Source organism: Pristiophorus japonicus, chromosome 4 (assembly GCF_044704955.1).
Source record: "Pristiophorus japonicus isolate sPriJap1 chromosome 4, sPriJap1.hap1, whole genome shotgun sequence".
NCBI classification, from domain to species: Eukaryota; Metazoa; Chordata; class Chondrichthyes; family Pristiophoridae; genus Pristiophorus; species Pristiophorus japonicus.
In genome coordinates, this window is record NC_091980.1 from 966,292 (window position 1) to 992,219 (window position 25,928).

Below are 25,928 nucleotides of genomic sequence, written 5' to 3' on the forward strand. Positions count from 1 at the left end.
CAGGAAAATAGGCCATTTTCTTTCTAAGACTACCCGGTTAGGATTTACATCATCAGGGACTTCGTTGATACTAATCTCGGTGAAAAACATTTCTAGCCGCCCCATATATGCTCTGAAGGTCTCTCGGTCTCGATGGAATACACCCAAGCCCCTATTATACCCACAGGTGTGGCCATCTGGACTCAGCAACATCAACAGCTCGGCCACGTGTGCTTGTAATTTACTTTGGATTTTTAGCTGTTCTGTAAAACGAAAAACCTCTCAAAGTCTCTCTGTGGGTTGGCTGAAGCATCCACCATGACAAAAATATCAGCGGGGAGTTCAAAAATCGCACCTTGTCACCAATCTGTGATATCTTTCGGCACCGCTATAGGAGCACACACACTGCAAGATGGTTCTGAACACAACTGACCATATGGCCTGTTATTACATCACTAGTCCACGAGGTGGGGTATTCCACTGGTCTACAACACTCACCACTCTCACTCTCTCTTTCTCCCTCTCCCTCTTTCCCGTCCTCTCTCTCTACCTCTCTCTCTCTCCCTCTCCACCTTTCTCTCCCTCTCTCTCCCTTTCCACCTCTCTCTCCCTTTCTCCCTATCCCCTCGCCATACTCTCCTTTTCTTCCTCTCCCTCTCCCACGGCCTTTCTCTCTACCTCTCTCTCTCCCTCTCCACCTTTCTCTCCCTCTCTCTCCCTCTCCACCTCTCTCTCCCTTTCTCCCTCTCTCTCCCTTTCTCTCCCACTCATAGAAACATAGAAACATAGAAATTTACAGGGCAGAATGGGGACATTTCGGCCCATCATGTCCACACCGGCCGACAAAGCTGCACGGTCCTTGGTCAGCAGCCCGAAAGGTTACATATAAAGCTATGAACAATGACGGAAAGGCAAAGAGCACCCAGCCCAACCAGTCTGTCTCACACAACTGCGACACCCCTTACACTGAAACAGTCTACACTCCATCCCAACTGGAGCCATGTGATCTCCTGGGAGAGGCAAAAACCAGATAAAAACCCAGGCCAATTTAGAGAGAAAAAATCTGGGAAAATTCCTCTCCGACCCATCCAGGCGATCGACACTAGCCCAGGAGATCACCCTGGCCGTATTCTATTCCCTGCAGTACTTACCATTATATCTGCGCCATTCAACAAAAGGTCATCCAGATTAATCCCAATTACCAGCTCTAGGTCCGTAACCTTGCAGGTTACTGCACTTTAAGTGCCCATCCAACCATCTCCTAAAAGTGGTGAGGGTTTCTGCATCCACCACTCTTCCAGGCAGCGAGTTCCAGATCCCCACAACCCTCTGTGTAAAGAAGCCCCCCACTCTCTCAAATCCCCTCCAAACCTTCCACCAACCATCTTAAAACTATTCCCCCGCATAATAGACCCCTCCACCAATGGAAATAGACCCCTTACTATCCACTATGTCCAGGCCCCTCAATATTTTGCACACCTCAATGAGATCTCCTCTCAACCTCCTCTGTTCCAATGAGAACAAACCCAGCATATCCAATCTGTCCTCATTGCTAAGATTCTCCAGCATCCTAGTAACTATCCTCTGCAGCCTCTCTAGCACAATCACGTCCTTCATACAATACGGCGACCAGAACTGCACGCTGTACTCCAGCTGTGACCAAACCAAAGTATTATACAATTTAAACATAACCTCCCTGCTCTTATATTTTATGCCTCGGCCAATAAAGGCAAGCATTCCGTATGCCTTCTTAACCACCTTATCCACCTGGCCTGCTACTTTCAGGGATCTGTGGACAAGCACTCCAAGGTCCCTTTGTTCCTCTACACTATTAATTGACCTATCAGTTAATGTTTATACCCTTTCCTTATTAGCCCTCCCAAAGTGCATCACCTAACACTTCTCTGAATTAAATTCCATTTGCCACTGCTCTGCCCACCTGACCAGTAGATTGATATCCTCCTGCAGCCCATGACTTTCCTCTTCATTATCAACCACACAGCCAATTTTAGTGTCGTCTGCAAACTTCTTAATCATACTCCCTATATTCAAATCTAAATTGTTGATATATACCACAAAAAGCAAGTGACCCTGCGGTACCCCACTGGAAACATCGTACTCCCATACTTCACTCCGTTCACCTCTCTCTCTCTCCCTCTTTCACCCTCTCCCTGTCCTTCTCCCTCACTCTCACTTCACCACACTCCCTCACCCTCTCCCTCTCCCTCTCTCTCCCTCTCTCCACACCTCCCTCTCCTGCACCCTCTCCCTCTCTCTTCTCAGAACTCACTCTCCCCCTCTCCTCCTCTCTCTCTCCCCCTCTGTCTCTCACTCCCCTCACCTCTCCATCTCCCTCTCTCTCCCTCTCTCACCCTCTCCCTGTCCTTCTCCCTCACTCTCACCTTGCCACTCTATCTCTACCTCTCCCTTCCTCTCTCCCTCTCTATCCTAATCCCTTTGCCACTCTCTCCATCTCCCTCTCTCTGCCTCTTGCTCTCCCTCAGCACTCTCTCCCTTTTGTCCACTCTCCCATTCCGTTTCCCCTCTCACTCAATCTCGCCCTCTTCCCTTCTCCCCCTCTTTTCTTCTCTCTCACTACTTCATTCCCGCTCACTCTCTCCCTCACTCGCTCCCCCTTATCCTCCCAATTTCTCCCTCTCCCTCCCCAATGCAACTCTCTGTCCCTCTCTCTCTCACCCTCTCTCTCCCTCTCCCCTTGCCACTCTCTCTCCCTCCCTGTCCACTCAACACTCTGCTGGTAAGTGGTTGGCTGTTCGACTGGTAAGTATAACTCTCTTTTAGACTGACTATTAGATTGGTTTAATTGGCAGCGAACTACTAAGTAGTTGTTTGGTGTTTAAGTAAATTTTAGTAAGTAAATTAATTTAAGGGTTAAGTCATGGCAGGAGAGCTCGGACCCATGTCATGCTCCTCCTGTGCTATGTGGGAAGTCAGGGACACTGGAAATGTACCTGACTACTATGTGTGCGGGAAGTGTGTCCAGCTGCAGCTCCTGTCAGACCACATGACGGCACTGGCACTGCGGATGGACTCACTCTGGAACATGCGCGATGCTGAGAATGTTGTGGATAGCACATTTAGTGAGTTGGTCACACCGCAGGTAAGGGTTAGGACAGATAGTGAATGGGTGACCAAGAGACAAGGCAAGAGCAGGAAGTTAGTGCAGGTGTCCCCTGCGGTCATCTCCCTCCAAAACAGATTATACCGTTTTCGATACTGTTGGGGAGATGACTTACCAGGGGAAGGCACCAGCAGCCAGGTTCATGGCACCGTGGGTGGCTCTGCTGCACAGAAGGGCGGGAAAAAGAGTGGGAGAGCTATAGTGATAGGGGACTCTATTGTAAGGGGAATAGATAGGAGTTTCTGAGGCTGCAACCGAGACCCCAGAATGGTATGTTGCCTCCCTGGTGCAAGGGTCAAGGATGTCTCGGAGCGACTGCAGAGCATTCTGGAGAGTGAGGGTGAACAGCCAATTGTCGTGGTACATGTAGGTACCAACGATATAAGTAAGAAGCGGGAAGAGGTCCCACAAGCTGAATTTAGGGAGCGAGGAGTTAAATTAAAAAGTAGGACCTCAAAGGTAGTAGTCTCTGGATTGCTACCAGTGCCACGTGCTAATCAGAGTAGAGGGAGCAGGATAGTTAGAATAAATACGTGGCTTGAGCAGTGGTGCAAGAGGGAGGGATTCAAATTCCTGGGACATTGGAACCAGTTCTGGGGGAAGTGGGCCCTGTACAAAAGGGACGGTCTGCACTTGGGCAGGACTGGAACTGATGTCCTGGGGGTAACATTTGCGAATGCAGTTCGGGAGTGTTTAAACTAATATGGCAGGGGGATGGGAACCTATGCAGTGAGACAGGGTGAAGTAATATGGAGTCAGAACAGATGGTAGAAAGGTAAAAAGCAATAGTGGAAGGCCGAGTAAACTACATCAGAATTCTAAAAGGACAACATTCTAAAAAAACGCGCCTGAAGGCTTTGTGTCTTAATGCAAGGAGTATCCATAATAAGGTGGATGAATTAACTGTGCAAATAGATGTTAACAGATATGATGTGATTGGGATTACAGAGACGTGGCTCCAGGATGATCAGGGCTGGGAACTCAACATCCAGGGGTATTCAACATTCAGGAAGGATAGAATAAAAGGAAAAGGAGGTGGGGTAGCATTGCTGGTTAAAGAGGAGATTAATGCAATAGTTAGGAAGGACATTAGCTTGGATGATGTGGAATCGATATGGGTAGAGCTGCAGAACATGAAAGGGCAAAAAACGTCAGTGGGAGTTGTGTACAGACCTCCAAACAGTAGTAGTGATATTGGGGAGGACATCAAACAGGAAATTAGAGGTGCATTCAATAAAGGTGCAGCAGTAATCATGGGTGACTTTAATTTGCACATAGATTGGACGAACCAAATTGGAAGCAATACGGTGGAGGAGGCTTTCCTGGAGTGCATAAGGGATGGTTTTCTAGACCAATATGTCGAGGAACCAACTAGGGGGGAGGCCATCTTAGACTGGATGTTGTGTAATGAGAGAGGATTAATTAGCAATCTCGTTGTGCGAGGCCCCTTGGGGAAGAATGACCATAATATGGTGGAATTCTGCATTAGGATGGAGAATGAAACAGTTAATTCAGAGACCATGATACAAAACTTAAAGAAGGGTAACTTTGAAGGTATGAGGCGTGAATTGGCTAGGATAGATTGGCGAATGATACTTAAGGGGTTGACAGTGGATGGGCAATGGCAGACATTTAGAGACCACATGGATGAACAACAACAATTGTACATCCCTGTCTGGCGTAAAAATAAAAAAGGGAAGGTGGCTCAACCGTGGCTATCAAGGGAAATCAGGAATAGTATTAAAGCCAAGGAAGTGGCATACAAATTGGCCAGAAATAGCAGTGAACCCGGGGACTGGGAGACATTTAGAACTCAGCAGAGTAGGACAAAGGGTTTGAGTAGGGCAGGGAAAATAGAGTACAAGAGAACATAAGAACATAAGAATTAGGAACAGGATTAGGCCATCTAGCCCCACGAGCCTGCTCCGCCATTCAACAAGATCATGGCTGATCTGGCTGTAGATTTAGCTCCACTTACCCGCCCGCTCCCCGTAACCCTTAATTCCCTTATTGGTTAAAAATCTATCTATCTGTGACTTGAATACATTCAATGAGCTAGCCTCAACTGTTTCCTTGGGCAGAGAATTCCACAGATTCACAACCCTCTGGGAGAAGAAATTCCTTCTCAACTCGGTTTTAAATTGGCTCCCCCGTATTTTGAGGCTGTGCCCCCCTAGTTCCAGTCTCCCCGACCAGTGGAAACAACTTCTCTGCCTCAAACTTGTCTATCCCTTTCATTATTTTAAATGTTTCTATACAAACCCCTTCATCCTTCTGAACTCCAACGAGTAAAGACCCAGTCTACTCAATCTATCATCATAAGGTAACTCCCTCATCTCCGGAATCAGCTGAGTGAATCGTCTCTGTACCCCCTCCAAAGCTAGTATATCCTTCCTGAAGTAAGGTGACCAAAACTGCACGCAGTACTCCAGGTGCGGCCTCACCAATACCCGATACAGTTGCAGTAGGACCTCCCTGCTTTTGTATTCCATCCCTCTCGCAATGAAGGCCAACATTCCATTCGCCTTCCTGATTACCTGCTGCACCTGCAAACTAACTTTTTGGGATTCATGCACAAGGACCCCCAGGTCCCTCTGCACCACAGCATGTTGTAATTTCTCCCCATTCAAATAATATCCCCTCTTGCTGTTTATTTTCCCAAGGTGGATGACCTCACACTTTCCGACATTGTATTCCATCTGCCAAACCTGAGCCCATTCGCTTAATCTATCTAAATCTCTTTGCAGCCTTTCTGTGTCCTCTACACAACCCGCTTTTCCACTAATCTTTGTGTCATCTGCAAATTTTGTTGCACTACACTCTGTCCCCTCTTCCAGGTCATCTATGTATATTGTAAACAGTTGTGGTCCCAGCACCGATTCCTGTGACACACCACTAACCACCGATTTCCAACCCGAAAAGGAGCCATTTATCCCGACTCTCTGCTTTCTGTTAGCCAGCCAATTCTCTATCCATGCTAATACATTTCCACTGACCCCGCGTACCTCTATCTTCTGCAGTAACCTTTTGTGTGGCACCTTATCGAATGCCTTTTGGAAATCTAAATACACCACATCCATCGGTACACCTCTATCCACCATGCTCGTTATATCCTCAAAGAATTCCAGTAAATTAGTTAAACATGATTTCCCCTTCATGAATCCATGCTGAGTCTGCTTGATTGCACTATTCCTATCTCGATGTCCGCTATTTCTTCCTTAATGATAGTTTCAAGCATTTTCCCCACTACAGATGTTAAACTAACCGGCCTATAGTTACCTGCCTTTTGCCTGCCCCCTTTTTTAAACAGAGGCATTACATTAGCTGCTTTCCAATCCGCTGGTACCTCCCCAGAGTCCAGAGAATTTTGGAAGATTATAACAAATGCATCTGCTATAACTTCCTCCATCTCTTTTAATACCCTAGGATGCATTTCACCAGGACCAAGAGGAAGCTTGCAGGAAACATTAAAACAGACTGCAAAAGTTTCTATAGATATGTAAAGAGAAAAAGGTTGGTAAAGACAAACGTAGGTCCCCTGCAGTCAGAATCAGGGGAAGTCATAACGGGGAACAAAGAAATGGCAGACCAATTGAACAAGTACTTTGGTTCGGTATTCACTAAGGAGGACACAAACAACCTTCCGGATATAAAAGGGGTCAGAGAGTCTAGTAAGAAGGAGGAACTGAGGGAAATCCTGATTAGTTGGGAAATTGTGTTGGGGAAATTGATGGGATTGAAGGCCGATAAATCCTCAGGGCCTGATGGTCTGCATCCCAGAGTACTTAAGGAGGTGGCCTTGAAAATAGCGGATGCATTGACAGTCATTTTCCAACATTCCATAGACTCTGGATCAGTTCCTATGATGTGGAGGGTAGCCAATGGAACCCCACTTTTTAAAAAAGGAGGGAGAGAGAAAACAGGGAATTATAGACCGGTCAGCCTGACATCGGTAGTGGGTAAAATGATGGAATCAATTATTAAGGATGTCATAGCAGCGCATTTGGAAAGAGGTGACATGATAGGTCCAAGTCAGCATGGATTTGTGAAAGGGAAATCATGCTTGACAAATCTTCTGGAATTTTTTGAGGATGTTTCCAGTAAAGTGGACAAGGGAGAAGCAGTTGATGTGGTGTATTTGGACTTTCAGAAGGCTTTCGACAAGGTCCCACACAAGAGATTAATGTGCAAAGTTAAAGCACATGGGATTGCGGGTAGCGTGCTGACGTGGATTGAGAACTGGTTGTCAGACAGGAAGCAAAGAGTAGGAGTAAATGGGTACTTTTCAGAATGGCAGGCAGTGACTAGTGGGGTACCGCAAGGTTCTGTACTGGGGCCCCAGCTGTTTACACTGTACATTAATGATTTAGATGAGGAGATTAAAAATTTTGCGGATGACATTAAGTTGGGTAGCTGTGTGAGCAGCGAGGAGGATGCTATGAGGCTGCAGAGTGACTTGGATAGGTTAGGTGAGTGGGCAAATACATGGCAGATAAAGTATAATGTGGATAAATGTGAGGTTATCCACTTTGGTGGTAAAAACAGAGAGACAGACTATAAGAACATAAGAACATAAGAATTAAGAACAGGAGTAGGGCATCTAGCCCCTCGAGCCTGCTCCGCCATTCAACGAGATCATGGTGATCTGGCCGTGGACTCAGCTCCACTTACCCGCCCGCTCCCCGTAACCCTTAATTCCCTTATTGGTTAAAAATCTATCTATTTGTGACTTGAATACATTCAATGAGCTAGCCTCAACTGCTTCCTTGGGCAGAGAATTCCACAGATTCACAACCCTCTGGGAGAAGAAATTCCTTCTCAACTCGGTTTTAAATTGGCTCCCCCGTATTTTGAGGCTGTGCCCCCTAGTTCTAGTCTCCCCTACCAGTGGAAATAACCTCTCTGCCTCTATCTTGTCTATCCCTTTCATGATTTTAAATGTTTCGATAAGATCACCCCTCATCCTTCTGAACTCCAACGAGTAAAGACCCAGTCTACTCAATCTATCATCATAAGGTAACCACCTCATCTCCGGAATCAGCCTAGTGAATCGTCTCTGTACCCCCTCCAAAGCCAGTATATCCTTCCTTAAGTAAGGTGACCAAAACTGCACGCAGTACTCCAGGTGCAGCCTCACCAATACCCTGTACAGTTGCAGCAGGACCTCCCTGCTTTTGTACTCCATCCCTCTCGCAATGAAGGCCAACATTCCATTCGCCTTCCTGATTACCTGCTACACCTGCAAACTAACTCTGTGGGATTCATGCACAAGGACCCCCAGGTCCCGCTGCACCTCAGCATGTTGTAATTTCTCCCCATTCAAATAATATTCCCTTTTATGTTTTTTTTCCCAAGGTGGATGACCTCACACTTTCCGACATTGTATTCCATCTTCCAAACCTTAGCCCATTCGCTTAACCTATCCAAATCTCTTTGCAGCCTCTCTGTGTCCTCTACACAACCCGCTTTCCCACTAATCTTTGTGTCATCTGAAAATTTTGTTACACTACACTCTGTCCCCTCTTCCAGATCATCTATGTATATTGTAAACAGTTGTGGTCCCAGCACCGATCCCTGTGGCACACCACTAACCACCGATTGCCAACCCGAAAAGGACCCATTTATCCCGACTCTCTGCTTTCTATTCGCCAGCCAATTCTCTATCCATGCTTATACATTTCCTCTGACTCCGCATACCTCTATCTTCTGCAGTAACCTTTTGTGTGGCACCTTATCGAATGCCTTTTGGAAATCTAAATACACCATATCCATCGGTACACCTCTATCCACCATGCTCATTATATCCTCAAATAATTCCAGTAAATTAGTTAAACATGATTTCCACTTCATGAATCCATGCTGCGTCTGCTTGATTGCACTATTCCTATCTAGATGTCCCGTTATTTCTTCCGTTTCAAGCATTTTCCCCACTACAGATGTTAAACTAACCAGCCTATAGTTACCTGCCTTTTGTCTGCCCCCTTTTTTAAACAGAGGCATTACATTAGCTGCTTTCCAATCCGCTGGTACCTCCCCAGAGTCCAGAAAATTTTGGTAGATTATAATGAATGCATCTGCTATAACTTCCGCTATCTCTTTTAATACCCTGGGATGCATTTCATCAGGACCAGGGGACTTGTCTACCTTGAGTCCCATTAGCCTGTCCAGCACTACCCCCCTGAGTGATAGTGATTGTCTCAAGGTCCTCCCTTCCCACATTCCTGTGACCAGCAATTTTTGGCATGGTTTTTGTGTCTTCCACTGTGAAGACCGAAGCAAAATAATTGTTTATTAAGGTCTCAGCCATTTCCACATTTCCCATTATTAAATCCCCCTTCTCATCTTCTAAGGGACCAACATTTACTTTAGTCACTCTTTTCCGTTTTATATATATGTAAAAGCTTTTACTATCTGTTTTTATGTTTTGCGCAAGTTTACCTTCGTAATCTATCTTTCCTTTCTTTATTGCTTTTTTAGTCATTCTTTCTGTTGTTTAAAATTTTCCCAATCCTCTAGTTTCTCACTAACCTTGGCCACCTTATGCGCATTGGTCTTTGATTTGATACTCTCCTTTATTTCCTTGGCTATTCACGGCTGGTTATCCCTTCTCTTCCCGCCCTTCTTTTTCACTGGAATATATTTTTGTTGCGCACTCTGAAAGAGCTCCTTAAAAGTCCTCCACTGTTCCTCAATTGTGCCACCATTTAGTCTGTGTTTCCAGTCTACTTTAGCCAACTCTGCCCTCATCCCACTGTAGTCTTCTTTGTTTAAGCATATTACGCTCGTTTCTGACACAACTTCCTCACCCTCAATCTGTATTACAAATTCAACCATAGTGTGATCACTTATTCCGAGAGGATCTTTTACTAGGAGATTGTTTATTTTTCCTGTCTCATTACACAGGACCAGATCTAAGATAGCTTGCTCCCTTGTAGGTTCTGTAACATACTGTTCTAAGAAACAATCCCGTATGCATTCTATGAATTCCTCCTTCAGGCTACTCTGTGCGATTTGAGTTGACCAATCGATATATAGGTTAAAATCCCCCATGACGACTGCCGTTCCTTTTTCACATGCCTCCATTATTCCCTTGATTATTGCCTGCCCCACCGTGAAGTTATTATTTGGGGGCCTATAAACTACACCCACCAGTGACTTTTTCCCCTTACTATCTCTAATCTCCAGCCACAATGATTCAACATTATGTTCATTAGAGCCAATATCATCTCTCACAACTGCCCTGATATCATCCTTTATTAACAGAGCTACCCCACCTCCTTTCCCTTCTTGTTATCTATCTTTCCTTTCTTTATTGCTTTTTTAGTCATTCTTTCTGTTGTTTAAATTTTTCCCAATCCTCGAGTTTCCCACTAACCTTGGCCACCTTATACGCATTGGTCTTTGATTTGATACTCCTCCTTTATTTCCTTGGTTATTCACGGCTGGTTATCCCTTCTCTTCCGAATCGTCAGATACCCCTGTATGTTTAATTCCCAGTCTTGGCCACCCTGCAACCATGTTTCTGTAATGGCCACCAAATCATACCCATTTGTAATAATTTGTGCCGTCAACTCATTTACTTTATTTCGAATGCTGCGTGCATTTAGGTCGAGTATTTTAATCCTAGTTTTTAAAACATGATTTTTAGTTTTGACCCCTCCTGCAGCCCCTTTATATTCAGTGGCCCTTTTTGTTTTTTGCCTTGGGTTTCTCTGCTCTCCACTTTTACTCATTTCCTTTCTGTCTTTTGCTTTTGTCTTCTTTTTGTTTCCCTCTGTCTCCCTGCATTGGTTCCCATCCCCCTGCCATATTAGTTTAACTCCTCCCCAACAGCACTAGCAAACACTCCCCCAGGACATTGATTCCGGTCCTTCCCAGGTGCAGACCGTCCATTTTTTTCTGGTTCCACCTCCCCCAGAACCGGTTCCAATGCCCCAGGAATTTGAATCCCTCCCTGCTACACCATTCCTCAAGCCACGTATTCATCTGAGCTATCCTGCGATTCCTACTCTGACTAGCACGTGGCACTGGTAGCAATCCTGAGATTACTACTTTTGAGGTCCTACTTTTTAATTTATCTCCTAGCTCCTTAAATTCATCTCGTAGGACCTCATCCCTTTTTTTACCTATGTCGTTGGTACCAATGTGCACCACGACAACTGGCTGTTCTCCCTCCCTTTTTTGAATGTCCTGCACCCGCTCCAAGACATCCTTGTCCCTTGCACCAGGGAGGCAACATATCATCCTGGAGTCTCGGTTGTGGCCGCAGAAACGCCTATCTATTCCCCTTACAATCAAATCCCCTATCCCTATCGCTCTCCCACTCTTTTTCCTGCCCTACTGTGCAGCAGAGCCAGCTGCGGTGCCATGAACTTGGCTGCTGCTGCCCTCCCCTGATGAGTCATCCCCCTCAACAGTACTCAAACGGTGTATCTGTTTTGCAGAGGGATGACCGCTGAATGGTGACAATTTGGAAAAGGGGAGGTGCAACGAGACCTGGGTGTCATGGTACATCAGTCATTGAAGGTTGGCATGCAGGTACAGCAGGCGGTTAAGAAAGCAAATGGCATGTTGGCCTTCATAGCGAGGGGATTTGAGTACGGGGGCAGGGAGGTGTTGCTACAGTTGTACAGGGCCTTGGTGAGGCCACACCTGGAGTATTGTGTACAGTTTTGGTCTCCTAACTTGAGGAAGGACATTCTTGCTATTGAGGGAGTGCAGCGAAGGTTCACCAGACTGATTCCCGGGATGGCGGGACTGACATATCAAGAAAAACTGGAGTTCAGAAGAATGAGAGGGGATCTCATAGAAACGTTTAAAATTCTGACGGGTTTAGACAGGTTAGATGCGGGAAGAATGTTCTCAATGTTGGGGAAGTCCAGAACCAGGGGTCACAGACTAAGGATAAGGGGGAAACCATTTAGGACCGAAATGAGGAGAAACTTCTTCACCCAGAGAATGGTGAACCTGTGGAATTCTCTACCATAGAAAGTTGTTGAGGCCAATTCACTAAATATATTCAAAAAGGAGTTAGATGTAGTCCTTACTACTAGGGGGATCAAGGGGTATGGCGAGAAAGCAGGAATGGGGTACTGAAGTTGCATGTTCAGCCATGAACTCATTGAATGGCGGTGTAGGCTCGAAGGGCCAAATGGCCTACTCCTGCACCTATTTTCTATGTTTCTATGTTTCTATGTCCCTCCCTTGCCCTCTCAATCTCTCACCCTATCCCCTTGCCACTCCTTCCCTCTCCTTCACCCGACACTCTCCCTCAGCAACTCACTCTCTCCCTCACATCCTCATTCTCTCCCTCAGACACTCACTCTCTCCCCCGCCACCTCACTCACTCCATCATACCCCAATATCTCCCCTTCTTTCTCCCATTCACTACCTCATTACCTCCCTTTCCATCTCGCACTCTCCCTGTCCTCACTCTCACTCCCTCTCCTTCTCACTCTCACTCGCTCTCCCTCACCCTCTCTCTCCCACTCACCACCCACTCACTTTCACTTCTCTTGTCCTTCATTCATCATTTTTCTTCCCCTTCCTCCTTTTTTTCTGAAATTCCTCTCCCATTTTGTTCTCCTCTCTCCTTTCCCAAATGCTCTTTTCACCTACCCCCCTCTTATGCCTCAGATTCTATCTCCTTCTACCTCCAATCTTACTCTGCTCTTCCCTTTTTAATCGGTCTTTACACGCAACAAACTCCACCTTCGTGAGTGGGGAATGTTACTGTGTGTGTGGAATGTTACTGTGTGGGGAATGTTACTGTGTGGGGAATGTTACTGTGTGGGGAATATTACTGTGTGTGGGTAATGTTACTGTGTGTGGGGAATATTTCTGTGTGTGGGGAATGTTATTGTGTGGGGAATGTTACTGTATGTGGGGAATGTTACTGTGTGGGGAATGTTACTATGTGTGGGGAATATTACTGTGTGTGGGGAATGTTACTGTGTGTGGGGAATGTTACTGTGTGTGGGGAATGTTACTGTGTGTGGGGAATGTTACTGTGTGTGGGGAATATTACTGTGTGTGGGGAATGTTACTGTGTGTGGAATGTTACTGTGTGGGGAATATTACTGTGTGTGAGGAATGTTACTGTGTGTGGGGAATGTTACTGTGTGTGGGGAATATTACTGTGTGTGGGGAATGTTACTGTGTGGGGAATGTTACTGTGTGGGTAATGTGCCTGTGTGGGGAATGTTACTGTGTGTGGGGAATATTACTGTGTGGGGAATGTTACTGTGTGGGGAATGTTACTATGTGTGGGGAATATTACTGTGTGGGGAATGTTACTGTGTGTGGGGTATGTTACTGTGTGGGTAATGTTACTGGGGAATGTTACTGTGTGGGGAATATTACTGTGTGGGGAATATTACTGCGTGTGGGCAATGTTACTGTGTGGGTAATGTTACTGTGTGGGGAATGTTACTCTGTGTGGGGAATGTTACTGTGTGTGGGGAATGTTACTGTGTGTGGGGAATGTTACTGTGTGGGGAATGTTAATGTGTGTGGGGAATATTACTGTGTGTGGGGAATGTTACTGTGTGTGGGGAATGTTACTGTGTGTGGGGAATGTTACTGTGTGTGGGGAATGTTACTGTGTGGGGAATGTTACTGTGTGGGGAATGTTACTGTGTGTGGGGAATATTACTGTGTGTGGGTAATGTTACTGTGTGTGGGGAATATTACTGTGTGTGGGGAATGTTACTGTGTGTGGGGAATGTTACTGTGTGGGGAATGTTACTGTATGTGGGGAATGTTACTGTGTGGGGAATGTTACTGTGTGTGGAGAATCTTACTGTGTCTGGGGAATATTACTGTGTGGGGAATGTTACTGTGTGTGGGGAATATTACTGTGTGTGGGGAATGTTAATGTGTGTGGGGAATATTACTGTGTGTGGGGAATGTTACTGTGTGGGGAATGTTACTGTGTGGGGAATGTTACTGTGTGTGGGGAATATTACTGTGTGGGGAATATTACTGCATGTGGGGAATGTTACTGTGTGGGTAATGTTACTGTGTGTGGGGAATGTTACTGTGTGGGGAATGTTACTGTGTGTGGGGAATGTTAATGTGTGTGGGGAATGTTACTGTGTGGGGAATGTTAATGTGTGTGGGGAATATTACTATGTGTGGGGAATGTTACTGTGTGGGGAATGTTACTGTGTGTGGTGAATGTTACTGTGTGTGGGGAATGTTACTGTGTGGGGAATGTTAATGTGTGTGGGGAATATTACTGTGTGTGGGGAATGTTACTGTGTGGGGAATGTTACTGTGTGTGGGGAATGTTACTGTGTGTGGGGAATGTTACTGTGTGGGGAATGTTACTGTGTGGGTAATGTTACTGTGTGGGTAATGTGACTGTGTGGGGAATGTTACTGTGTGTGGGGAATATTACTGTGTGTGGGGAATGTTACTGTGTGTGGAATGTTACTGTGTGGGGAATATTACTGCGTGGGGAATGTTACTGTGTGGGGAATGTTACTGTGTGGGGAATGTTACTGTGTGGGGAATATTACTGTGTGTGGGTAATGTTACTGTGTGTGGGGAATATTTCTGTGTGTGGGGAATGTTATTGTGTGGGGAATGTTACTGTATCTGGGGAATGTTACTGTGTGGGGAATGTTACTATGTGTGGGGAATATTACTGTGTGTGGGGAATGTTACTGTGTGTGGGGAATGTTACTGTGTGTGGGGAATGTTACTGTGTGTGGGGAATGTTACTGTGTGTGGGGAATATTACTGTGTGTGGGGAATGTTACTGTGTGTGGAATGTTACTGTGTGGGGAATATTACTGTGTGTGAGGAATGTTACTGTGTGTGGGGAATGTTACTGTGTGTGGGGAATATTACTGTGTGTGGGGAATGTTACTGTGTGGGGAATGTTACTGTGTGGGTAATGTGCCTGTGTGGGGAATGTTACTGTGTGTGGGGAATATTACTGTGTGGGGAATGTTACTGTGTGGGGAATGTTACTATGTGTGGGGAATATTACTGTGTGGGGAATGTTACTGTGTGTGGGGTATGTTACTGTGTGGGTAATGTTACTGGGGAATGTTACTGTGTGGGGAATATTACTGTGTGGTGGAATATTACTGCGTGTGGGCAATGTTACTGTGTGGGTAATGTTACTGTGTGGGGAATGTTACTCTGTGTGGGGAATGTTACTGTGTGTGGGGAATGTTACTGTGTGTGGGGAATGTTACTGTGTGGGGAATGTTAATGTGTGTGGGGAATATTACTGTGTGTGGGGAATGTTACTGTGTGGGGAATGTTACTGTGTGTGGGGAATGTTACTGTGTGTGGGGAATGTTACTGTGTGTGGGGAATGTTACTGTGTGGGGAATGTTACTGTGTGGGGAATGTTACTGTGTGTGGGGAATATTACTGTGTGTGGGTAATGTTACTGTGTGTGGGGAATATTACTGTGTGTGGGGAATGTTACTGTGTGTGGGGAATGTTACTGTGTGGGGAATGTTACTGTATGTGGGGAATGTTACTGTGTGGGGAATGTTACTGTGTGTGGAGAATCTTACTGTGTCTGGGGAATATTACTGTGTGGGGAATGTTACTGTGTGTGGGGAATATTACTGTGTGTGGGGAATGTTAATGTGTGTGGGGAATATTACTGTGTGTGGGGAATGTTACTGTGTGGGGAATGTTACTGTGTGGGGAATGTTACTGTGTGTGGGGAATATTACTGTGTGGGGAATGTTACTGTGTGTGGGGAATGTTACTGTGTGGGGAATGTTACTGGGGAATGTTACTGTGTGGGGAATATTACTGTGTGGGGAATATTACTGCATGTGGGGAATGTTACTGTGTGGGTAATGTTACTGTGTGTGGGGAATGTTACTGTGTGGGGAATGTTACTGTGTGTGGGGAATGTTAATGTGTGTGGGGAATGTTACTGTGTGGGGAATGTTAATGTGTGTGGGGAATATTACTATGTGTGGGGAATGTTACTGTGTGGGGAATGTTACTGTGTGTGGTGAATGTTACTGTGTGTGGGGAATGTTACTGTGTGGGGAATGTTAATGTGTGTGGGGAATATTACTGTGTGTGGGGAATGTTACTGTGTGGGGAATGTTACTGTGTGTGGGGAATGTTACTGTGTGGGGAATGTTACTGTGTGGGGAATGTTACTGTGTGTGGGTAATGTTACTGTGTGTGGGGAATGTTACTGTGTGTGGGGAATGTTACTGTGTGTGGGGAATATTACTGTGTGTGGGGAATGTTACTGTGTGGGTAATGTTACTGTGTGGGTAATGTGACTGTGTGGGGAATGTTACTGTGTGTGGGGAATATTACTGTGTGGGGAATGTTACTGTGTGGGGAATGTTACTATGCGTGGGGAATATTACTGTGTGGGGAATGTTACTGTGTGGGGAATGTTAATATGTGTGGGGAATATTAATGTGTGGGGAATGTTACTGTGTGTGGGGAATGTCACTGTGCGGGGAATGTTACTGGGGAATGTTACTGTGTGGTGAATATTACTGTGTGGGGAATATTACTGTGTGGGGAATGTTACTGTGTGTGGGGAATATTACTGTGTGTGGGGAATGTTAATGTGTGTGGGGAATATTACTGTGTGTGGGGAATATTACTGTGTGTGGGGAATGTTACTGTGTGGGGAATGTTACTGTGTGGGTAATGTGACTGTGTGGGGAATGTTACTGTGTGTGGGGAATATTACTGTGTGGGCAATGTTACTGTGTGGGTAATGTTACTGTGTGTGGGGAATGTTACTGTGTGGGGAATGTTACTGTGTGTGGGGAATGTTACTGTGTGTGGGGAATGTTACTGTGTGGGGAATGTTAATGTGTGTGGGGAATATTACTGTGTGTGGGGAATGTTACTGTGTGGGGAATGTTACTGTGTGTGGGGAATGTTACTGTGTGTGGGGAATGTTACTGTGTGGGGAATGTTACTGTGTGGCGAATGTTACTGTGTGTGGGGAATATTACTGTGTGTGGGTAATGTTACTGTGTGTGGGGAATATTACTGTGTGTGGGGAATGTTACTGTGTGTGGGGAATGTTACTGTGTGGGGAATGTTACTGTGTGTGGGGAATGTTTCTGTATGTGGGGAATGTTACTGTGTGGGGAGAATCTTACTGTGTCTGGGGAATATTACTGTGTGGGGAATGTTACTGTGTGTGGGGAATATTACTGTGTGTGGGGAATGTTAATGTGTGTGGGGAATGTTACTGTGTGGGGAATGTTACTGTGTGGGGAATGTTACTGTGTGTGGGGAATATTACTGTGTGGGGAATGTTACTGTGTGTGGGGAATGTTACTGTGTGGGGAATGTTACTGGGGAATGTTACTGTGTGGGGAATATTACTGTGTGGGGAATATTACTGCATGTGGGGAATGTTACTGTGTGGGTAATGTTACTGTGTGTGGGGAATGTTACTGTGTGGGGAATGTTACTGTGTGTGGGGAATGTTAATGTGTGTGGGGAATGTTACTGTGTGGGGAATGTTAATGTGTGTGGGGAATATTACTATGTGTGGGGAATGTTACTGTGTGGGGAATGTTACTGTGTGTGGTGAATGTTACTGTGTGTGGGGAATGTTACTGTGTGGGGAATGTTAATGTGTGTGGGGAATATTACTGTGTGTGGGGAATGTTACTGTGTGGGGAATGTTACTGTGTGTGGGGAATGTTACTGTGTGGGGAATGTTACTGTGTGGGGAATGTTACTGTGTGTGGGTAATGTTACTGTGTGTGGGGAATGTTACTGTGTGTGGGGAATGTTACTGTGTGTGGGGAATATTACTGTGTGTGGGGAATGTTACTGTGTGGGGAATGTTACTGTGTGGGTAATGTGACTGTGTGGGGAATGTTACTGTGTGTGGGGAATATTACTGTGTGGGGAATGTTACTGTGTGGGGAATGTTACTATGTGTGGGGAATATTAATGTGTGGGGAATGTTACTGTGTGTGGGGAATGTTACTGTGCGGGGAATGTTACTGGGGAATGTTACTGTGTGGTGAATATTACTGTGTGGGGAATATTACTGTGTGGGGAATGTTACTGTGTGTGGGGAATATTACTGTGTGTGGGGAATGTTAATGTGTGTGGGGAATATTACTGTGTGTGGGGAATATTACTGTGTGTGGGGAATGTGACTGTGTGGGGAATGTTACTGTGTGGGTAATGTGACTGTGTGGGGAATGTTACTGTGTGTGGGGAATATTACTGTGTGGGCAATGTTACTGTGTGGGTAATGTTACTGTGTGTGGGGAATGTTACTGTGTGGGGAATGTTACTGTGTGTGGGGAATGTTACTGTGTGTGGGGAATGTTACTGTGTGGGGAATGTTAATGTGTGTGGGGAATATTACTGTGTGTGGGGAATGTTACTGTGTGGGGAATGTTACTGTGTGTGGGGAATGTTACTGTGTGTGGGGAATGTTACTGTGTGTGGGGAATGTTACTGTGTGGGGAATGTTACTGTGTGGCGAATGTTACTGTGTGTGGGGAATATTACTGTGTGTGGGTAATGTTACTGTGTGTGGGGAATATTACTGTGTGTGGGGAATTTTACTGTGTCTGGGGAATGTTACTGTGTGGGGAATGTTACTGTGTGTGGGTAATATTACTGTGTGTGGGGAATGTTAATGTGTGTGGGGAATATTACTGTGTGTGGGGAATGTTACTGTGTGTGGGGAATATTACTGTGTGTGGGGAATGTTACTGTGTGGGGAATGTTACTGTGTGGGGAATGTTACTGTGTGTGGGGAATATTACTGTGTGGGGAATGTTACTGTGTGTGGGGAATGTTACTGTGTGGGGAATGTTACTGGGGAATGTTACTGTGTGGGGAATATTACTGTGTGGGGAATATTACTGCATGTGGGGAATGTTACTGTGTGGGTAATGTTACTGTGTGTGGGAATGTTACTGTGTGGGGAATGTTACTGTGTGTGGGGAATGTTACTGTGTGTGGGGAATGTTACTGTGTGGGGAATGTTAATGTGTGTGGGGAATATTACTATGTGTGGGGAATGTTACTGTGTGGGGAATGTTACTGTGTGTGGTGAATGTTACTGTGTGTGGGGAATGTTACTGTGTGGGGAATGTTAATGTGTGTGGGGAATATTACTGTGTGTGGGGAATGTTACTGTGTGGGGAATGTTACTGTGTGTGGGGAATGTTACTGTGTGGGGAATGTTACTGTGTGGGGAATGTTACTCTGTGTGGGGAATATTACTGTGTGTGGGTAATGTTACTGTGTGTGAGGAATATTACTGTGTGTGGGGAATGTTACTGTGTGGGGAATGTCACTGTGTGGGGAATGTTACTCTGTGTGGGGAATGTTACTGTGTGTGGGGAATGTTACTGTGTGTGGGGAATGTTACTGTGTGGGGAATGTTAATGTGTGTGGGGAATATTACTGTGTGTGGGTAATGTTACTGTGTGGGGAATGTTACTGTGTGTGGGGAATGTTACTGTGTGTGGGGAATGTTACTGTGTGGGGAATGTTACTGTGTGGGGAATGTTACTGTGTGTGGGGAATATTACTGTGTGTGGGTAATGTTACTGTGTGTGGGGAATATTACTGTGTGTGGGGAATGTTACTGTGTGTGGGGAATGTTACTGTGTGGGGAATGTTACTGTATGTGGGGAATGTTACTGTGTGGGGAATGTTACTGTGTGTGGAGAATCTTACTGTGTCTGGGGAATATTACTGTGTGGGGAATGTTACTGTGTGTGGGGAATATTACTGTGTGTGGGGAATGTTAATGTGTGTGGGGAATATTACTGTGTGTGGGGAATGTTACTGTGTGGGGAATGTTACTGTGTGGGGAATGTTACTGTGTGTGGGGAATATTACTGTGTGGGGAATGTTACTGTGTGTGGGGAATGTTACTGTGTGGGGAATGTTACTGGGGAATGTTACTGTGTGGGGAATATTACTGTGTGGGGAATATTACTGCATGTGGGGAATGTTACTGTGTGGGTAATGTTACTGTGTGTGGGGAATGTTACTGTGTGGGGAATGTTACTGTGTGTGGGGAATGTTAATGTGTGTGGGGAATGTTACTGTGTGGGGAATGTTAATGTGTGTGGGGAATATTACTATGTGTGGGGAATGTTACTGTGTGGGGAATGTTACTGTGTGTGGTGAATGTTACTGTGTGTGGGGAATGTTACTGTGTGGGGAATGTTAATGTGTGTGGGGAATATTACTGTGTGTGGGGAATGTTACTGTGTGGGGAATGTTACTGTGTGTGGGGAATGTTACTGTGTGGGGAATGTTACTGTGTGGGGAATGTTACTGTGTGTGGGTAATGTTACTGTGTGTGGGGAATGTTACTGTGTGTGGGGAATATTACTGTGTGTGGGGAATATTACTGTTTGTGGGGAATGTTACTGTGTGGGGAATGTTACTGTGTGGGTAATGTGATTGTGTGGGGAATGTTACTGTGTGTGGGGAATATTACTGTGTGGGGAATGTTACTGTGTGGGGAATGTTACTATGTGTGGGGAATATTACTGTGTGGGGAATGTTACTGTGTGGGGAATGTTACTATGTGTGGGGAATATTAATGTGTGGGGAATGTTACTGTGTGTGGGGAATGTTACTGTGCGGGGAATGTTACTGGGGAATGTTACTGTGTGGTGAATATTACTGTGTGGGGAATATTACTGTGTGGGGAATGTTACTGTGTGTGGGGAATATTACTGTGTGTGGGGAATGTTAATGTGTGTGGGGAATATTACTGTGTGTGGGGAATATTACTGTGTGTGGGGAATGTTACTGTGTGGGGAATGTTACTGTGTGGGTAATGTGACTGTGTGGGGAATGTTACTGTGTGTGGGGAATATTACTGTGTGGGCAATGTTACTGTGTGGGTAATGTTACTGTGTGTGGGGAATGTTACTGTGTGGGGAATGTTACTGTGTGTGGGGAATGTTACTGTGTGTTGGGAATGTTACTGTGTGGGGAATGTTAATGTGTGTGGGGAATATTACTGTGTGTGGGGAATGTTACTGTGTGGGGAATGTTACTGTGTGTGGGGAATGTTACTGTGTGTGGGGAATGTTACTGTGTGTGGGGAATGTTACTGTGTGGGGAATGTTACTGTGTGGCGAATGTTACTGTGTGTGGGGAATATTACTGTGTGTGGGGAATGTTACTGTGTGTGGGGAATATTACTGTGTGTGGGGAATGTTACTGTGTCTGGGGAATGTTACTGTGTGGGGAATGTTACTGTGTGTGGGGAATATTACTGTGTGTGGGGAATGTTAATGTGTGTGGGGAATATTACTGTGTGTGGGGAATGTTACTGTGTGTGGGGAATATTACTGTGTGTGGGGAATGTTACATAGAAACATAGAAACATAGAAAATAGGTGCAGGAGCAGGCCATTCAGCCCTTCTAGCCTGCACCGCCATTCAATGAGTTCATGGCTGAACATGAAACTTCAGTACCCCCTTCCTGCTTTCTCGCCATAACCCTTGATCCCCCGAGTAGTAAGGACTTCATCTAACTCCCTTTTGAATATATTTAGTGAATTGGCCTCAACTACTTTCTGTGGTAGAGAATTCCACAGGTTCACCACTCTCTGGGTGAAGAAGTTTCTCCTCATCTCGGTCCTAAATGGCTTACCCCTTATCCTCAGACTGTGACCCCTGGTTCTGGACTTCCCCAACATTGGGAACATTCTTTCTGCATCTAACCTGTCTAAACCCGTCAGAATTTTAAACGTTTCTATGAGGTCCCCTCTCATTCTTCTGAACTCCAGTGAATACAAGCCCAATTGATCCAATCTTTCTTGATAGGTCAGTCCCGCCATCCCGGGAATCAGTCTGGTGAACCTTCGCTGCACTCCCTCAATAGCAAGAATGTCCTTCCTCAAGTTAGGAGACCAAAACTGTACACAATACTCCAGGTGTGGCCTCACCAAGGCCCTGTACAACTGTAGCAACACCTCCCTGCCCCTGTATTCAAATCCCCTCGCTATGAAGGCCAACATGCCATTTGCTTTCTTAACCGCCTGCTGTACCTGCATGCCAACCTTCAATGACTGATGTACCATGACACCCAGGTCTCGTTGCACCTTCCCTTTTCCTAATCTGTCACCATTCAGATAATAGTCTGTCTCTCTGTTTTTACCACCAAAGTGGATAACCTCACATTTATCCACATTATACTTCATCTGCCATGCATTTGCCCACTCACCTAACCTATCCAAGTCACTCTGCAGCCTAATAGCATCCTCCTCGCAGCTCACACTGCCACCCAACTTAGTATCATCCGCAAATTTGGAGATACTGCATTTAATCCCCTCGTCTAAATCATTAATGTACAATGTAAACAGCTGGGGCCCCAGCACAGAACCTTGCGGCACTCCACTAGTCACTGCCTGCCATTCTGAAAAGTACCCGTTTACTCCTACTCTTTGCTTCCTGTCTGACAACCAGTTCTCAATCCACGTCAGCACACTACCCCCAATCCCATGTGCTTTAACTTTGCACATTAATCTCTTGTGTGGGACCTTGTCGAAAGCCTTCTGAAAGTCCAAATATACCACATCAACTGGTTCTCCTTTGTCCACTTTACTGGAAACATCCTCAAAAAATTCCAGAAGATTTGTCAAGCATGATTTCCCTTTCACAAATCCATGCTGACTTGGACCTATCATGTCACCATTTTCCAGATGCACTGCTATGACATCCTTAATAATTGATTCCATCATTTTACCCACTACTGAGGTCAGGCTGACCGGTCTATAATTCCCTGTTTTCTCTCTCCCTCCTTTTTTAAAAAGTGGGGTTACATTGGCTACCCTCCACTCCATAGGAACTGATCCAGAGTCAATGGAATGTTGGAAAATGACTGTCAATGCATCCGCTATTTCCAAGGCCACCTCCTTAAGTACTCTAGGATGCAGGCCATCAGGCCCTGGGGATTTATCTGCCTTCAATCCCATCAATTTCCCCAACACAATTTCCCGACTAATAAAGATTTCCCTCAGTTCCTCTTCCTTACTAGACCCTCTGACCCCTTTTATATCCGGAAGGTTGTTTGTATCCTCCTTAGTGAATACCGAACCAAAGTACTTGTTCAATTGATCCGCCATTTCTTTGTTCCCCGTTATGACTTCCCCTGATTCTGACTGCAGGGGACCTACGTTTGTCTTCACCAACCTTTTTCTCTTTACATACCTATAGAAACTTTTGCAATCCGCCTTAATGTTCCCTGCAAGCTTCTTCTCGTACTCCATTTTCCCTGTCCTAATCAAACCCTTTGTCCTCCTCTGCTGAGTTCTAAATTTCTCCCAGTCCCCAGGTTCGCTGCTATTTCTGGCCAATTTGTATGCCACTTCCTTGGCTTTAATACTATCCCTGATTTCCCTAGATAGCCACGGTTGAGCCACCTTCCCCTTTTTATTTTTACGCCAGACAGGAATGTACAATTGTTGTACTTCATCCATGCGGTCTCTAAATGTCTGCCATTGCCCATCCACAGTCAACCCCCTAAGTATCATTCGCCAATCTATCCTAGCCAATTCTCGCCTCATACCTTCAAAGTTACCCTTCTTTAAGTTCTGGACCATGGTCTCTGAATTTACTGTTTCATTCTCCATCCTAATGCAGAATTCCACCATATTATGGTCACTCTTCCCCTGTGTGGGGAATGTTACTGTGTGGGGAATGTTACTGTGTGTGGGGAATATTACTGTGTGGGGAATGTTACTGTGTGTGGGGAATGTTACTGTGTGGGGAATGTTACTGGGGAATGTTACTGTGTGGGGAATATTACTGTGTGGGGAATATTACTGCATGTGGGGAATGTTACTGTGTGGGTAATGTTACTGTGTGTGGGAATGTTACTGTGTGGGGAATGTTACTGTGTGTGGGGAATGTTACTGTGTGTGGGGAATGTTACTGTGTGGAGAATGTTAACGTGTGTGGGGAATATTACTGTGTGTGGGGAATGTTACTGTGTGGGGAATGTTACTGTGTGTGGGGAATGTTACTGTGTGGGGAATGTTACTGTGTGGGGAATGTTACTGTGTGTGGGGAATATTACTGTGTGTGGGTAATGTTACTGTGTGTGAGGAATATTACTGTGTGTGGGGAATGTTACTGTGTGGGGAATGTTACTGTGTGGGGAATGTTACTCTGTGTGGGGAATGTTACTGTGTGTGGGGAATGTTACTGTGTGTGGGGAATGTTACTGTGTGGGGAATGTTGCTGTGTGTGGGGAATATTACTGTGTGTGGGGAATGTTAATGTGTGTGGGGAATATTACTGTGTGTGGGGAATGTTACTGTGTGGGGAATATTACTGTGTGTGGGGAATATTACTGTGTGGGGAATGTTAATTTGTGTGGAGAATCTTACTGTGTGTGGGGAATGTTACTGTGTGGGGAATGTTACTGTGTGTGGGGAATATTACTGTGTGTGGGGAATGTTAATGTGTGTGGGGAATATTACTGTGTGTGGGGAATGCTACTGTGTGTGGGGAATATTACTGTGTGTGGAGAATGTTACTGTGTGTGGGGAATGTTACTGTGTGTGGTTGAATAGTACTGTGTGTGGGGAATGTTACTGTGTGGGGAATGTTACTGTGTGTGGGGAATATTACTGTGTGTGGGGAATGTTAATGTGTGTGGGGAATATTACTGTGTGTGGGGAATGCTACTGTGTGTGGGGAATGTTACTCTGTGTGGAGAATGTTACTGTGTGTGGGGAATGTTACTGTGTGGTGAATGTTACTGTGTGGGTAATGTGACTGTGTGGGGAATGTTACTGTGTGTGGGGAATATTACTGTGTGGGGAATGTTACTGTGTGGGGAATGTTACTGTGTGTGGTGAATGTTACTGTGTGTGGGGAATGTTACTGTGTGGGGAATGTTAATGTGTGTGGGGAATATTACTGTGTGTGGGGAATGTTACTGTGTGGGGAATGTTACTGTGTGTGGGAAATGTTACTGTGTGGGGAATGTTACTGTGTGGGGAATGTTACTCTGTGTGGGGAATATTACTGTGTGTGGGTAATGTTACTGTGTGTGAGGAATATTACTGTGTGTGGGGAATGTTACTGTGTGGGGAATGTTACTGTGTGGGGAATGTTACTCTGTGTGGGGAATGTTACTGTGTGTGTGGAATGTTACTGTGTGTGGGGAATGTTACTGTGTGGGGAATGTTAATGTGTGTGGGGAATATTACTGTGTGTGGGTAATGTTACTGTGTGGGGAATGTTACTGTGTGTGGGGAATGTTACTGTGTGTGGGGAATGTTACTGTGTGTGGGGAATTTTACTGTGTGGGGAATGTTACTGTGTGGGGAATGTTACTGTGTGTGGGGAATATTACTGTGTGTGGGTAATGTTACTGTGTGTGGGGAATATTACTGTGTGTGGGGAATGTTACTGTGTGTGGGGAATGTTACTGTGTGGGGAATGTTACTGTATGTGGGGAATGTTACTGTGTGGGGAATGTTACTGTGTGTGGAGAATCTTACTGTGTCTGGGGAATATTACTGTGTGGGGAATGTTACTGTGTGTGGGGAATATTACTGTGTGTGGGGAATGTTAATGTGTGTGGGGAATATTACTGTGTGTGGGGAATGTTACTGTGTGGGGAATGTTACTGTGTGGGGAATGTTACTGTGTGTGGGGAATATTACTGTGTGGGGAATGTTACTGTGTGTGGGGAATGTTACTGTGTGGGGAATGTTACTGGGGAATGTTACTGTGTGGGGAATATTACTGTGTGGGGAATATTACTGCATGTGGGGAATGTTACTGTGTGGGTAATGTTACTGTGTGTGGGGAAT